This window comes from Panthera leo (assembly GCF_018350215.1).
Source record: "Panthera leo isolate Ple1 chromosome F3 unlocalized genomic scaffold, P.leo_Ple1_pat1.1 chrF3_random_Un_scaffold_30, whole genome shotgun sequence".
Taxonomy (NCBI): domain Eukaryota; kingdom Metazoa; phylum Chordata; class Mammalia; order Carnivora; family Felidae; genus Panthera; species Panthera leo.
In genome coordinates, this window is record NW_024962231.1 from 6036 (window position 1) to 20434 (window position 14399).

A 14399-nucleotide genomic window follows, 5' to 3' on the forward strand; every position below is an offset into this window, starting at 1 on the left:
GAATGCAACTGATTTCTGTGCATTCATTTTATATCCTGTGACTTTGCTGAACTCATGGGTCAGTTCTAGCAGTTTTTTGATGGAATCTTTTGGGTTTTCCATATAGAGTATCATGTCACCTGCAAAGAGTGAAAGTTTGACCTCCTGGCTGATTTGGATACCTTTTATTTCTTTGTGTGGTCTGATTGCTGAGTCTAAGACTCTCAATACTATGTTGAATAACAATGGTGAGAGTGCACATCCCTGCCGTGTTCCTGACCTTAGGGGGAAAGCTCTCAGTTTTTCCCCATTGAGGATGATATTAGCATTGGGTCTTTCATATATGGCTTTTATGATCTCAAGGTGTGATCCTTCTATCCCTACTCTCTTGACAGTTTTTATCAAGAAAGGATGCTGTCAAATGCTTTCTCTGCATCTATTGAGAGGATCATGTGGTTCTTGTCCTTTCTTTTATTGAGGTGATGAATCCTATCTATTGTTTGCAGATATTGAACCAGCCCTGCATCCCAGGTATAAATCCCACTTGATCGTGGCGAATAATTTTTTTAATGTATTGTTGGGTCCTGTTGGCTAATACCTTGTTGAGGACTTTTGCATCCATGTTCAGCAGGGAAATTGGTCTATAGTTCTCCTTTTTAGTGGGGTCTCTGTCTGATTTTGGAATCCAGGTAATGCTGGCCTCATAGAAAGGGTTTGGAAGTTTTCCTTCCACTCCTCTATTTTTTTGGAACAGCTTCAAGATAATAAGTGTTAACTCTTCCTTAAATGTTTGGTAGAATTCCTCTGGAAAGCCATCTGGCCCTGGACTCTTGTTTTGGGGGAGATTTTTGATTACTATTTAGATTTCTTTACTGGTTATGGGTCTGTTCAAATTTTCCATTTCTTCATGTTTCAGATTTGGTATTTATATGTTTCTGGGAATTTGTCCGTTTCTTCGAGAGTGCCCATTTTATTGGCGTATAATTGTTCATAATTAATCTCTTATTGTTTTTATTTCTGCTGTGTTGGTTGTGATCTCTCCTGTTTCATTCCTGATTTTATTTATTTGGGTCCTTTCCTTTTTCTTTTTGGTCAAACTGGCTAGTGGTTTATCAATTGTGTTAATGCTTTCAAAGAACCAGCTTCTGGTTTCATTGATCTGTTCTACTGGGTTTTTGTTTTGTTTTGTTTTGTTTTGTTTTTTGGTTTCGATAGCATTGATTTCTGCTCTAATCTTTATTATTTCCTGTCTTCTACTGGTGTTGGGTTTTCCTTGCTGTCTTTTTTCCAGCTCTTCAAGGTGTAAGGTTAGGTTGTGTATCTGAGACCTTTCCTCCTTCTGTCAGAAGGCCTGGATTGCTATATCCTTCCCTCTTATGACCGCCTTTGCAGTGTCCCAGAGGTTTTGGGCTGTGGTGTTATTTTCATTGGCTTCCATGTACTTTTAAATTTCCTCTTCAACTTCTTGGTTAGCCCAATCATTCTTTAGTAGGATGTTCTTTAGTCTCCAAGTATTTGTTATCTTTCCACATTTTTTTCTTGTGGTTGATTTTGAGTTTCCCAGCATTGTGGTCTGAAACTATCCATGTTATGATCTCGATCTTTTTGTGTTTGTTGAGGATTTATTTGTGTCCCAGTACATGATCTATTCTGGAGCAAATTCTGAGCGCACTGGAGAAGAATGTATATTCCGTTGCTTTAGGATTTAAATTTTTTTTAACGTTTCTTTATTTTTGAGACAGAGAGAGACAGAGCATGAATGGGGGAGGATTAGAGAGAGAGGGAGACACAGAATCTGAAGCAGGCTCCAGGCTCTGAGCTGTCAGCACAGAGCCCGACGTGGGGCTCGAACTCACGGACCACGAGATCATGACCTGAGCCGAAGTCGGACGCATAACTGACTGAGCCACCCAGGCACCCCGTGTTGTTTTAGGATTTAATTTTCTGAATATATCTGTGAAGTCCATCTGGTCCAGTGTGTCATTCAAAGCCATTGTTTACTTCTTGATTTTCTGTTTAGATGATCTGTCCATTGTTGTAAGTGGGGTGTTGAAGTCCCCTGCTATGATGGTATTATTATCAATGAGTTTCTTTCTGTTTGTGATTAATTGACTTATATATTTGGGTCCTCCTACATTTGGAGCATAAATCTTTACAATTGTTAGGTCTTCTTGGTGGATAGACCCTTCATTATGATATAATGCTCTTCTTCATCTCTTGTTACCATCTTTTTTTTTTTTTTAATTTTTTTAACGTTTATTTATTTTTGAGACAGAGAAAGACAGAGCATGAACAGGGGAGGGGCAGAGAGAGAGGGAGACACAGAATCAGAAACAGGCTCCAGGCTCTGAGCTGTCAGCACAGAGCCCGACGCAGGGCTCGAACTCACGGACCATGAGATCATGACCTGAGCCGAAGTCGGACACTCAACCGACCGAGCCACCCAGGCGCCCCTCTTGTTACCATCTTTATTTTAAAGTCTAGATGGTCTGATATAAGTATGGCTACTCTGGCTTTCTTTTGTCAGCCATTAGCATGATAGATGGTACTCCATCCCCTTACTTTCAATCTGAAGATATCTTTAGTTCTAAAGTGGATCTCTTGTAAACAGCATATACATGGATCTTGTCTTCTTATCCATTCTGTTAACCTATGTCTTTTGGTTGGAGCATTTAGTCCATTGACATTTAGAGTGAGTACTGAAAGATATAAATTTATTGCCATTATGTTTCTTGTAGAGTTGGAGTTTCTGGTGGTGTTCTCTTGTCCTTTCTAGTCTTTGTTGCTTTTGGTCTCTCTCTCTCTCTCTCTCTCTCTCTCTCTCTCTTTCATCCTTTCTCCCCTCAGAGAGTCCCCCTTAAACTTCCTTGCAGGACTGGTTTAGCGGTCACAAACTCCTTTAATTTTTGTTTGTCTAAGAAACTTTTAATCTCTCCTTCTATTTTGAATGACAGCCTTGCTGGATAAAGAATTTGGGGCTGCATATTTTTCCAATTCAGCACATTGAATATATTCTGCCACTCCTTTCTGACCTGCCAAGTTTCTGGTGATAGGTCTGCTGAAAACCTGACCTGTCTTCCCTTATAGGTTAAGGACTTGTTTCCCTTGCTGCTTTCATGATTCTTTCCTCGCCTGAGTATTTTGTGAATTTGACTATGAGTTGCCTTGTTGATGGTCAGTTTTTGTTGAATCTAATGGGAGTCCTCTGTACCTCCTGGATTTTGATGTCTGTGTCTTTCTCCAGATTAGGACACTTTTCTTCTGTGATTTGCTCACTTAAACCTTCTACCCCTTTCTCTCTCTCTTCATCTCCTGAGACCCCTATGATTCTGATGTTGTTCCTTTTTAATGAGTCACTGATTTCTCTAATTCTTAAATCGTGCTCTTTTGCCTTGGTCTCCCTCTATTTTTCTGCTTCATTATTCTCCATAAGTTTGTCCTCTGTATCCCTGAATCACTTCTCTGCCTCATCCATCCTTGCCACCATGGCATCCTTTCAAGATTACAGCTCAGTATAGCATTTTTTATTTCATCTTGACTAGATTTAACTTCTGTTATCTGTGCAGAAAGGGGTTCTAATCTATTTTTGATTCCAGGTAGTATTCTTATTATCGTGATTCTAAATTCTGATTCAGACATCTTGATTGGGTCTGTGTTGGTTGAAGTCCCTGGCTGTCGTTTCTTCCTGCTCTTTCTTTTGGGGTGAATAACTTTGGTTTGTCATTTTCAAGGAAGAAGAGGAATTAATCATGTAAAAAATATAAAATTAAAAATTAAAAATTAAACACACACACACAAAAATCAAATAAATGATGCTAGATACTAGGTGTGTTTTGTTCTGGTTCTTGAAAGGAGATTGATAGATTGGAGGGAAAAAAAGGGGGGGGGGAAGGAAAACATTTGAAAATTTGAAAAAATGAATATAGAATGAAAAATGAACATAGAATAAAATGAAATGATGGAAGTAAAATAGAATTTGAAAACTTACAAAAAAGTAAAAAGTATAGTAGAAAGAAAAATTAAAGAAAAATATTTTTAATAAAAATTGAAAATAAAAATAAATTTTTTCTCTTCCGGTAGTCAAGAAAAAGAAAAGAAACAAAAAAAGAAACAGAAAATGGAATAGATAGACCAGCAAACAGCCTGAAATGTGGTTGAGATTACATCCTTTTTCCCTAGAAGTCAAACTATGAAGCACTTTATAGTCCATAAACTAAGCAAGCAGAGAGACTTGTGATGTTTCTGAAGAGCGAGGTTGGCCCAGTTGGGCGGGGCTTAGTGTAACGCCTCCATTCTCCACTAGATGGTGCTGCTTAGCTTACTGAGGTGGATTGTTGTGGCGCTTGTAGGTATGTATGCTCATGCGCTGGAGGGGTGATAATGGCGACTCCCGGCTACCCAGTCTCTAGTATGGGAACTCTGCTCTCCCCAACCAGCAGTCGCACACCTGTCCTTTGTCTCCGGCTTCTATTCACTGCCTGCTTTTACACTGTCCATGACCAAGCCGTCAGGTTGCCAGGCGGCACCTCCCTCCTGAGTTTTATCTCAGATGCAGCGGTGTTTCCCGACACCTCACTTCTGAGAGTCTGTGGCTTTGACCCACTGAGACTTTCCATGGGAGAGTCTCATTGAGCAATGGCCAGGTGCCAATCGCACCCAGGAACGCTCACGGGACTGTGCTGCTGCTGATGCACAGAGACTGCGACTGGGTGCCAGCCCGCCCCAGAAAAAGTTCACGCAATCGTATAGCGGCTGCATTTCAGGGATTATGCGAAATCACAACACAATTCTGGCGCCAGGCTTCACCCTTGACAACCTTGTTCCAGCACCAGTGAATATGATTGTTCTCCGGGGTCTGCTGGTACCTTTGCCTCTGTGGGGGCCGCACCGCCTCTACCAGATGTCCTCCCAGCAGGGGAACCGCCTCTCCCCTGTGGCTCGAAGACCCTCTGGACTTCCCTCTGCTCCTGGGGATTTGCCCTTCCCACCAGAGCACTGCCAGGTATTGAGCTGCGGAATTCCAGGCTCTGCGTTCCACCTGTTTATAGCATCTTAATGGAATTTAAGCCCTCTCCTTTCTCCTTTCTCCCTTTTTAGTTCAGTCACTGTGGCTATTTCCACTTTTTCACTTTCTCTCCAAATGCTTTTGGGGGGGGAGTGCTTTTCCCGTACCTCACCCCCCCGCCCGCGTCTCCATCCTCTCTCTACATGCAAAAACAGCTCCCTGCCCTCCGCGGCTTCTCTCTCCCCCAGTTCGCCTCTCCGTGTCGTGTACCTGCTGAGTTCTGTGGTTCAGGTTGTGCATGTTGTTGTGTTAATCCTCAAATCAGTTTTCTAGGTGTGCAGGATGGTTTGGAGTTGATCTGGCTGTATTTCATGGATGCAAGATGCAAAAACAACTTGCACGCTCTCCCTCCATGTTGGCTCCTCCCCAGCTAGATCTTCTCATGTCAGATCACACAGCCACCGCTAAAATCGCCACACCTGGGTTTCCATCTGAACTCTCCCAATGTTGAATGTGAAAATTAATTCTTTCAAAGTCTGGATTTGGCCCCTGCGGCCTAGTTCCTGGCCCTTGGTTAAAGTTGCTTGACTAGAGATGGGCTGAGGGCCAGGAGCCCCGAGACAGGGTCCAGATTCGGGATATGCGCAGCCCCTGTGCCCCCACCTGGTGGCCTCCTTGTGGACATGCAGGGGCACCCCTTCACCACCACCACCACGCCAAAATCATCCTCCTGGGCAGGGTGCGGTGGCCTGCAGGCCTCTAGGTCTCTGCCTCACTGGCAGAGCTGCCTCACTGCCTGGAGCTGGCTTCGGATTCCGTGTCTCCCTCTCTCTCTGGCCCTTCCCTCGCTCATGCTCTGTGTGTGTCTCTCTTTCTCAAAACTAAATACAAAACGTTAATTAGAAAAAAAAAATTTTTTTAAGTAGTTGCTGATTTCAGCACCATGGGGACAGGAGGACTTGGCGACTCACCCAGAGACAGAGCCAGGTTTCAAACCCAGCCTGACACCCAGGAGACGTCCCTGTCCTTCCTCCCTTTTATGACTGCCTGGTTGTTGGGCAGGGATGGCTCCCGGGGCTGATAGCTGGTACCTCTCCGAGGGACACTGGCATGTGTCATGATGGCTCCTGGGGAAGTAGAGTGTGGGCCTGGGCATCAGGTCTGCATCAGACCCCAGCTCTGCCCCTACCTGCTGTGTGACCTGGAAACTGCCCTGACCTCTCTGTGCCCGGCTTTCCCAACCTGACTCGTAGGGTTGCTGTGCTTGGCACGCAGTCGGCTCTCCATCAAAGGACAGAAGCCAGTGCTTCCAAAGGGACCTTCTCTTACAAGCTGAAAGGTGACACACATGGGCCATGTGTCACCCAGAGCTGCTCCTTGACAGGCGAGGCTAGCGTGACACAACAGGTCCTCCTGTCTGCACACCCCTCCCAACTGAGGCCTTTCCCTTGTCACTGACAATGATGAAGAGCAGGTCACAGTGCCCCAGGAAGTCTGAACTGAGTTTGTGTGACCTGGGCGAATCCCCCGTCTCCCACGACTGGGTTTCCTGGTCATTTAAATAAGGGACGAAGCGCCACTCACTCGGGTCTTAGCTGCAAGGCCCCCAGGGGCACGATTTACTAATTGCCCCACTGCTTGGGGCCGGGAGGTATGGATTCCAGGGCACATGAGCCTCTGCCCGGGGACTTTAGGGGACTCCAGGGGACTCATGCCCAGCCAGCCTCCTAGAACAGGGTTAGCGATCCAAGGCCAAGTGCAACTTGTTGGGAAAACAGCCCTGCCCACTGCTGAAAATGCGACTGTGACACATGGCGGGTCCCAGGTGCCTGAACCCCCATCACCCAGAAAGCAGAGCTGGAGAGTGCGGACTACCTATGGCTAAGGTTTGTTTTGCACCAGAACAGCAGAGCCGAGGAGTTGTGGCAGACACAAAGGCAGAGTAAAATGCTTTATGGAGAAAGCATTCCGACCCTGCCCTGGAAGACAGGGATCACGACAGCAATGATAGCGTGTCTGGGAGCACACTCAGCCCCAACCAGCTTCCGAGCTAACCCGATGTTACCTCGCTTAATCCCCCCCACCCCATGCTAAGAGGGAGGGCTTTCAAGAGTCCCAGTTTACAGATAAGAAAACTGAGGCTCATTTTCCTTTTGATGACTAAGTGATGGAGCCAGCTTTGAATGCCGGTGTTCCTATTTCAAAGCCATGTCTCGCCACCTGGTTTGGAGAAGGGGCGGGTCCAGGCGGCTGGGACACTCCATCTTTCACACATACAGCCCCCCTCTGGGGCCTGCCGTCCCGGAGGCAGCTGGATGAATCCACTTAATCGATTTCCTCTAAACCCACTCAATCCCTGGCGGCAGCTCTCCTGGCGGCCTGACACTTTGCTGGCTGAGGTTTTCTGGGTGAATCCTTGGTGCCCGCCCACCCGCCCTGCTTGGTCAGACAGGCCCCTCCCAGCCTTGTGATTCTAAACCCTCAGCTCAACGTTTTACAGAACTGCATGAAAAGAGGCCTGCTGGCCTGTGTGCGAGGGGGAGTTTATTGGGGTGGCCTCTTAACACTAAAGTCAACGCAGGAAGGGAACAGAATTGATGTGCATAATGGGACTCAACTTGAAGCTCAGAAGCTGTGGCCCCAGAAGAAATCAAAGCTGAGGCTGAGGGCTACAAGAGAGCAGGATTGGGGCTTGACTAGTGGGTTCTCAATGTGCCATTTAATTAAAAAAAATCAGCCCCCTGATGATACCAGCTTGCCCTTTAAGGCCAGAATTGGCTGACCTGGCAACCCAGGCACCTGTCCATCCCAGGATGTGATTTCCTGGAACAGAGGGCCTTCATTAGGGCTGCTGCCCTCTCAGACACGGGCTGGACCGTGAGGGCCTCCCCCGCGGTGCACCTGCCCACCTGGGCACCCCCGGACCGTGTGGTCCCTGCAAGAGCAGGGCATTCTTCACACTTGGCTCGGAGGGCCCCAGGGCACAACAGATGGATGACACGTTTATGGGGTCACATGTGTGCCCCTCGGCATGGGTGAGCATGGCACAGAGCAGAGCCCTCCTCCCTCCCCTCCCCATGTCCTCTCCCTTCCCATCCTCTGCACCCCCCTGGTGGAGCGCTGGAGTGAGCAGGAGTTCTGAGCCCCCCCTTGGTTTTGTTTACCCAATAAGCATACTTCCTGAAGTCCTGAAGTCATACATAGCACGGTGGATGGGGAAAGGCAGAGGCTCTGGGGTCACACCCTACCCCACACCTCACAGCAAGCCCCCACTCACTTCCAGCCTCTGCTGTCTTTTCTGGAGAGTGGGACACAGTCAGCCCCACCCTCGAACTGGGGGCATCCCGTGTACATGACAACACCAGGCACCCAGTCATTTCAGGCCCCCTGGGGCCTCCGGCTGGAAGCCAGGCTGAGGGCAGGTGGGACCTGTGGGGGCCACAGGGTCTCGGATGTGACACAGTAGCTGTCTAAAGGACCAGGCTGAGGGTGTGTGTTCTAACATCCAGAAACAGGTAGCTGCCACTACCAAATTCACGAGTTAAGGTCATGTTTACTCTCTCTTGTCAATTATAATCATCCGTTTGAATAGAGGCCACCAGTTTTATTAGCGACAATTTTGGCTGTCACAGAATGGCTCTACTCCGTTCCTAAAGTGCCCGTATAAAACTGCAATTTCCCCTCTGCTCCCGCACTCGCTCTCATGCTCAGCGTCTCCTAGGAGCTCCCCATAGCCTAAGGCCTGTGCCACTCCAGGCCTAAACAGGAAAATGAGGGCTTGCCCACCTTTCCCACCTGTGCTGTGTTCCCACGGTAATGAACCAGCAGTAATCTCGAGCACCCAAGCTGTCCCCACACCTCTGCACCTCTGTGCCATTCCTTCTGCTCTCCATCCCCTGTGCTTTGAGCCCTCAGCTCCCTTATCCACTTGTCCCTTCGAGCTGGATGGTGTCAGATGCTCACATAGTAGCCTTTGTCCAGCCCACCCTGCCTTCTTCCTGTGGATGCTCCACTTGGAGGAATCAGGGTTGGTCCAAGCCAGTCATGGCAACCACTTTTCCTGCAGCTGGTGACTGGCTGGGGAAGGGGCTCGGGACCCAGTTCTGGCCAATGAGGTATTAGAGAAAGTCTTTGGGGGCTTCTGTGAGAGATTCTCCTTCCTGAGAAGAGGTGGGCAAGGATCAAGAAGGTCCCCCCTTGCTTCCCACTTGAGTGCTAACTGTGCAGATGTGACGGCCAGAGTGGAGGCAGCCACATGGCAACCGTGAACCAGTGACACCAATATTCTGTTAATGGTAGAACGGAGAGGCAGGCGGCACCTGGGTCACTGATGACATTGTGAGCCACCAGACCACCTCTGGACCTCCCATCTCTCACATAGTCATTAAACATTCAATGTTAGATGCCTTCGTAGTTTAAGCCACTCTTGGTAGGGTTTTCTGTCACTTCAGCCAAACACATCCAACTGATACAGCCTTCTAGTGTCAGTTAAAATTTCTCTGTTCTTAACTAGTTCCCCAGCAGACTTGGGTCTCTGCCCCTGTCCCTGTACTCTACACCCATGAGCTACGGTGCTCTGTCTGTCTGGTTGGCCCATTCATGTTTGGTCTGTGAACACCTCTGGGACAAGCCTCTGCCTTTTCCTCTCTGGCCAACCTGAGCCTGCACGCAGTGGGCCTTCGGGTCACCCCAAGGACCTCACCACACCCTCTCCTCCCCCATCATGGCCAGAGCCTCCAGCAATGATGAAGCCTTCCAGTTCAGTTTGGCCCAAGCACTGCTTCCGGACCCCAAGGGCTTCGACAGCCTCTTCAGTGTAAAGCGTGAGGTCTTTTCTAAATAGAGCTTTCTAGCTGTCAGCTCCTGCCTCGTGTGTCCCTTCAAGTGCTAAGCTGTTGATTTCTTGTCAGCTCGGCCTCTCCTGTGGCAGGCACTGGAGGCCACAGTGCACAGAAAGGAGTGCACGAGTGAGACATGGAAAGTGCAGTGATGGATACATCCCATTCCAAACCGAGTGAGACTCTTGCATGTTCTGGAAAAGACCTCGGGTGTGCAAGTCGGGTGTCAGGCTCCCCAAGGCTCCAAGGAAAGAGATGTCCTCAGGCATGGTGGAAGGGTGAAGGCTCTTGGCCTCCCTTGTAACAGCTCCCAATGCAGGCTGTGAATGGGGGACTGCCCTGTGGTCACATGAGCAGGACTCTGCCAAGGAAAGCAAGGGAAAGAGAGGGATTCTAGTCCTCGGGGAACTGGGAAGGTGTGTTAGTGCTGGGGAAAGAAGTTCCCTGCCTGCCTTCAGTGCACATTGCTTTTTTGAGTCTTGTAACAGGCACATGACAGTTACCAAGTCTCAGGCGCCCACAGAATGTCAGGCGTGGGGCCGGGTGCCCTGACACACGGACAGGCCATACCATGAGGCTTCTCAGGCTGCACACAGCAGAATCTGGGTGTGCAATCCGGGCCCCACACTTCCAAGCTATAGCCCTGTCACCCCCTTTCTCTGAGCCTCCGCCACGTCCTCTAAAATGGGGTCATCAGTTGCTACCTTAATAGGGTCGGTCCTATGAGGATTAATTTGGGTAATGAGACTGGCCCAGCCTATGGCAGGACGCCAACAGATACGGTTTGAATCCATTTGGATCTCCAGGTTAGACTATGGAGTTTTGCACTGTTATCTCAAAGTCCCCCTTGAACCTAGCCTAAATCCATACTGTCACAATTCCAGGATGCTCCATTTAGACAACTTCAAGGAGCAATTGGAGTTGTTGTTGTTGTTGTTGTTGTTATTGTTGTTGTTTTTTGATAGCCACTGAGTGACAGAAAAACCAAAGAGGCCTAAACAAGCAATCAAACGAGGCAGGAGAGAATGATTTACGTACCTAAGAAGGCTAAGGGCAGACAGTTTTAGGCAAGGCCGTACCTGGGTGCTTGATGACATCAGTAGCAACCATCTTTCCCGACCTCTTGGCCTTGCTTACTTTCCTCTGTGCTGGTATCATTCTCAGCTGTGCTTTTCTGTTAGGAAAGCAAGATGGCCCCCAACAGTCACCTTCAGCCTCCCAACAGAAAAAGAACCCCTCATTCCCTATGATTCCAGCCCTAAGGTCTGGACCCACTGGGACCTGACTGGCACATACCCAGTGCTGAGCCAATCACTGTGGCCAGGGAGGATGGCCAGATTGAGGTCGGGTGACCACACTCCCTAAGGAAACTCCTGAGCTGTTCAACCTGATTTCCAGGGTGGGAGTGAACCTGAGAGAACAGAGGTTAGTGCCCAGTTGCTGCCCTCCTCTGTGCTTAATATCCTGGGTTGCACCTGCTCTTATACTCTTCCCGCCACCCCACTGTCTTCCTGGCAGCACTTCTTCCCTTCCCCCACTGCTTTCTTCGGTACCATTTCACCCATACCAAAAAAGAACATGACTTCCTGTTTGAATTCAGGATCCGGGGCCCAAGCCCAGCTTCAAGATTTGTTTTTTTGCATCCCGGTATAATCGTTTATTGAGTCAACCAGTGTCCACTGAGTACCTACTATGTGCTCCAGTGAGTTTTCAGGGTCTAATTATTCTGGGTTTCTGGGGGCAAATCCCAGGAGCCTTCCAAGGAAATGAGTTTTGTCTGAGCAAGCATCTAGAAGCTAGCTTCCAGTCCCTCGGTGCCACCCACTGTGTGGCCCCGAGGGAAATCTTTCCCCTCTCTGGACTTGTGCTTTCTTATCTGCAAAATGAGGCACTGGGAAAGTTGAAATCCTGGAGCCCTCTCAGCTCTGACATCCTGTGTGGCTGGGTCTTAGAACAAGCCTCTCCAGCTGAGTCAGCCTGTAAACACCATGGACAGTGACCACAACACTCCCTCTACTGCCACAGGGAGCATTGTGGTTGCTGTCCCCATGGGTGCGCTGAACTGAGTCCACAACCATACAGTTCTGTGTCTGAACCTTCCACTTCTTGGCTAATGAGAACACCCAGGGCAGAGGAAACCCCATGGCTTTCTGTGCCTGTGTGTACCCCAAGGCTCTAAATTCCTGTAAGGTGGCCTAATGCTGCTGCTACAGAAATTCTCTTTTGAGGTGTTTGTGAATCCCAAGCCCTCCCACCACTGAAAGTCAAGTCTGGAACTCTGAAAAGGAGCATAGGGAGGGAGGCCACACGGAGGAGAGGAGAGGATTCTATAAAGGTTGCTATATGTCCATGGAGCCCATCCTTCCTCTGCCTCCCTGTCCCTCCCTTCTTCTCTCACCCACTCCCCTTTCTCTGTTATAGCCGAAATTGGTCATAGCCCCGTGGAAGAAGAAAGATGCCTGATGTGTCAGTAGGGAGGCGAGGGATCCTTTTGAGGCATGTCCAGTGGGAGGACTTTCTTTTTCTTCCGGTTGAGTCTAGTTTCTCTTCACTCTTTGAACACTTGGAGACATGAATTAATTCCCCTGGTCACTGTGTCACTCATTTGTCAGCTCACTCGGCTGCTCACCACATCCATGTGTTCCCATCTTTATTTAGCTCAGCCTTTTTTTTTTTCAAGCAAGAAGGGAGATTTCTTAGGAGAACATAGAGAGCCCAAGGACAAGTAGAGAATAGAGTAGCTGGTCCTCCCCAAAGATGGGAGCCAGCAACTGTTTAAGACATGAGAAGCCAAGCCTGCTGTATCTTTTTGCCATTCTGGTGTCACACATTCACTCACCTCTGCTCCTCTTTGTACATCACTAGACCCTTCCATCTTTTAAATCTCTTGGCTTCTCTCCATTTCCACTGCCATGACCCTAGTGTAAAGTACTATTCTTTTTTTTTTGCCTGGGAAACTGAGGCAGCCTCCTGAATTTTCTCCCGAATCCCACTCTTGCCCATTTCCAATCTGTGTCTCTCACTACAGCCAGAGGGATTTTTAGAAATGAACAGTTTCTTCAACAGATTTCACTGATCCTAGGAAAGACGTCAAAATCATAAGCACGGTGTGGAACTGGATTACCACTCCCCCACATTCGGTGCCCTGTATCGAAGTGCCCTGCTCGGTTGGAGGATTATACAGCACGGCCCATGTTGTCCTCAGGCATGGCAGAGGGGCTGCTGAACAGTGAAAACAGATGTGAGCACACGCGTTAAGAACCAGTGAGTAATTTACCACTTTTCTTTTCCTTTTTCCACGACAATGGCAATATTCCAGATAGAGACAGACTGCTCTGTCAACCTGAGTCCAGAGGGGAGAGGAGACGAAGGAGAGCCACATGTGCATGTAGTCTGAGACATAAAGAAACTTTATTGTAGGCCACTGAGATTTAGAGAATTGTGTGTTATGCAGCATAACCCATCCTAACCGAACAGATACGCATAATCCATGAACTCTTGCCCATCGCCCCATTGCTTTGCTGAGGCATCACTGGCCTTTCGTTCCTTACACAAGTTGCTCCCTCCCACCTTACAACATTTGTCTGTGACTCTCTCTCTCCTGGGAAAGTTCTTAACTCCCACTGTTGGGCAGTTGACAGTTACTCACCAATGAGGTCTTGGCTTCGCTGTGAAGTACTCAGGAAAGGATTGCCTGGTCTCTGTTCAGAATACCTAGAATTTACCTTCTTTGTCATTAGAGCTCTTTCACTACACTCTAATTTTGAGGAAAACAGAGCCCAGGGATTTAGATCATGCTTCTTTGAGGCCCTACTCCACCCCCCACCAATGTGCCCGGGCCCATGCTGAGGGGCTGGAAGTAACGGGAGTACATCAGCCCTGCACCCTGCTCCCACAACCTGTCCCATGACGGGGGAGATAGGTGTGCAAGCCAGCAGCATTTGAACCCATTATGATCATTCTAGCAGGAAATTAGTGTAAAGAGGCCAGCGAGAAGGCAAGGAGACTGCCTGGAAGAGGGGGAGTCAGAGATGACTTTGAGGAGGATTTGGAGGTGTCCAGGTGGGGGAAGCTTCCTGGGAGAGTGGGCGATGGGGGGATCTGACGGAGGGATTGTAGGGCAAGAAGTGGTGCCCAGAGTTTCCAAGACTTGAAACAGGATGAACCCAGGAGAAGTTGGAACCAGAAGTAAATATCTGGAGTCTGTGTGTATTCCTGGGAACACAAGTGAGCATTCCTGTTGGAGTGCCTTTGCAAGCTCATGGTGTTTGCTTCTTGGGGTCGAGGGATGGTGATAAAGATGACAGTGGGTTCCAAGCCCTTGCACACCGTGGATATCAGTGGCAGGCTCTGATCCGAGGGTGTGGTGGGCGTGTGTGGGCAGCTGTGTTCCCGGACACAGCAGCGGGAGAGACATCTTTGTCTCCACTCTGCTCATTGGACACGTCTGGATGCCTTAAATTCCTGACTTTGTATTCTAAGAAAACCCACCACGGTTCTTTCTAGTGAATCAAGGCTTCCTGTGTACACAGCCCAGTAGTCATTTAAAACGTGTATCAGGTGAACAAAATGAAAGA

The 14399-nt window shown here is 48.5% G+C and overlaps 1 long non-coding RNA gene across 3 annotated transcripts in view; it reads left to right on the forward strand.

The window, feature by feature from the left end:
- The first annotated feature begins 11170 nt into the window (after nucleotides 1–11170).
- Nucleotides 11171–14399, forward strand: part of LOC122212798 — a 62934-nt gene continuing 59705 nt past the window's right edge. For all 3 annotated transcript variants that reach the window (XR_006199327.1, XR_006199326.1, XR_006199328.1), the window contains exons 1-2: nucleotides 11171–11247; nucleotides 12905–13086. This is a non-coding gene — a long non-coding RNA (uncharacterized LOC122212798). The remainder of the gene's footprint in view (nucleotides 11248–12904; nucleotides 13087–14399) is intronic.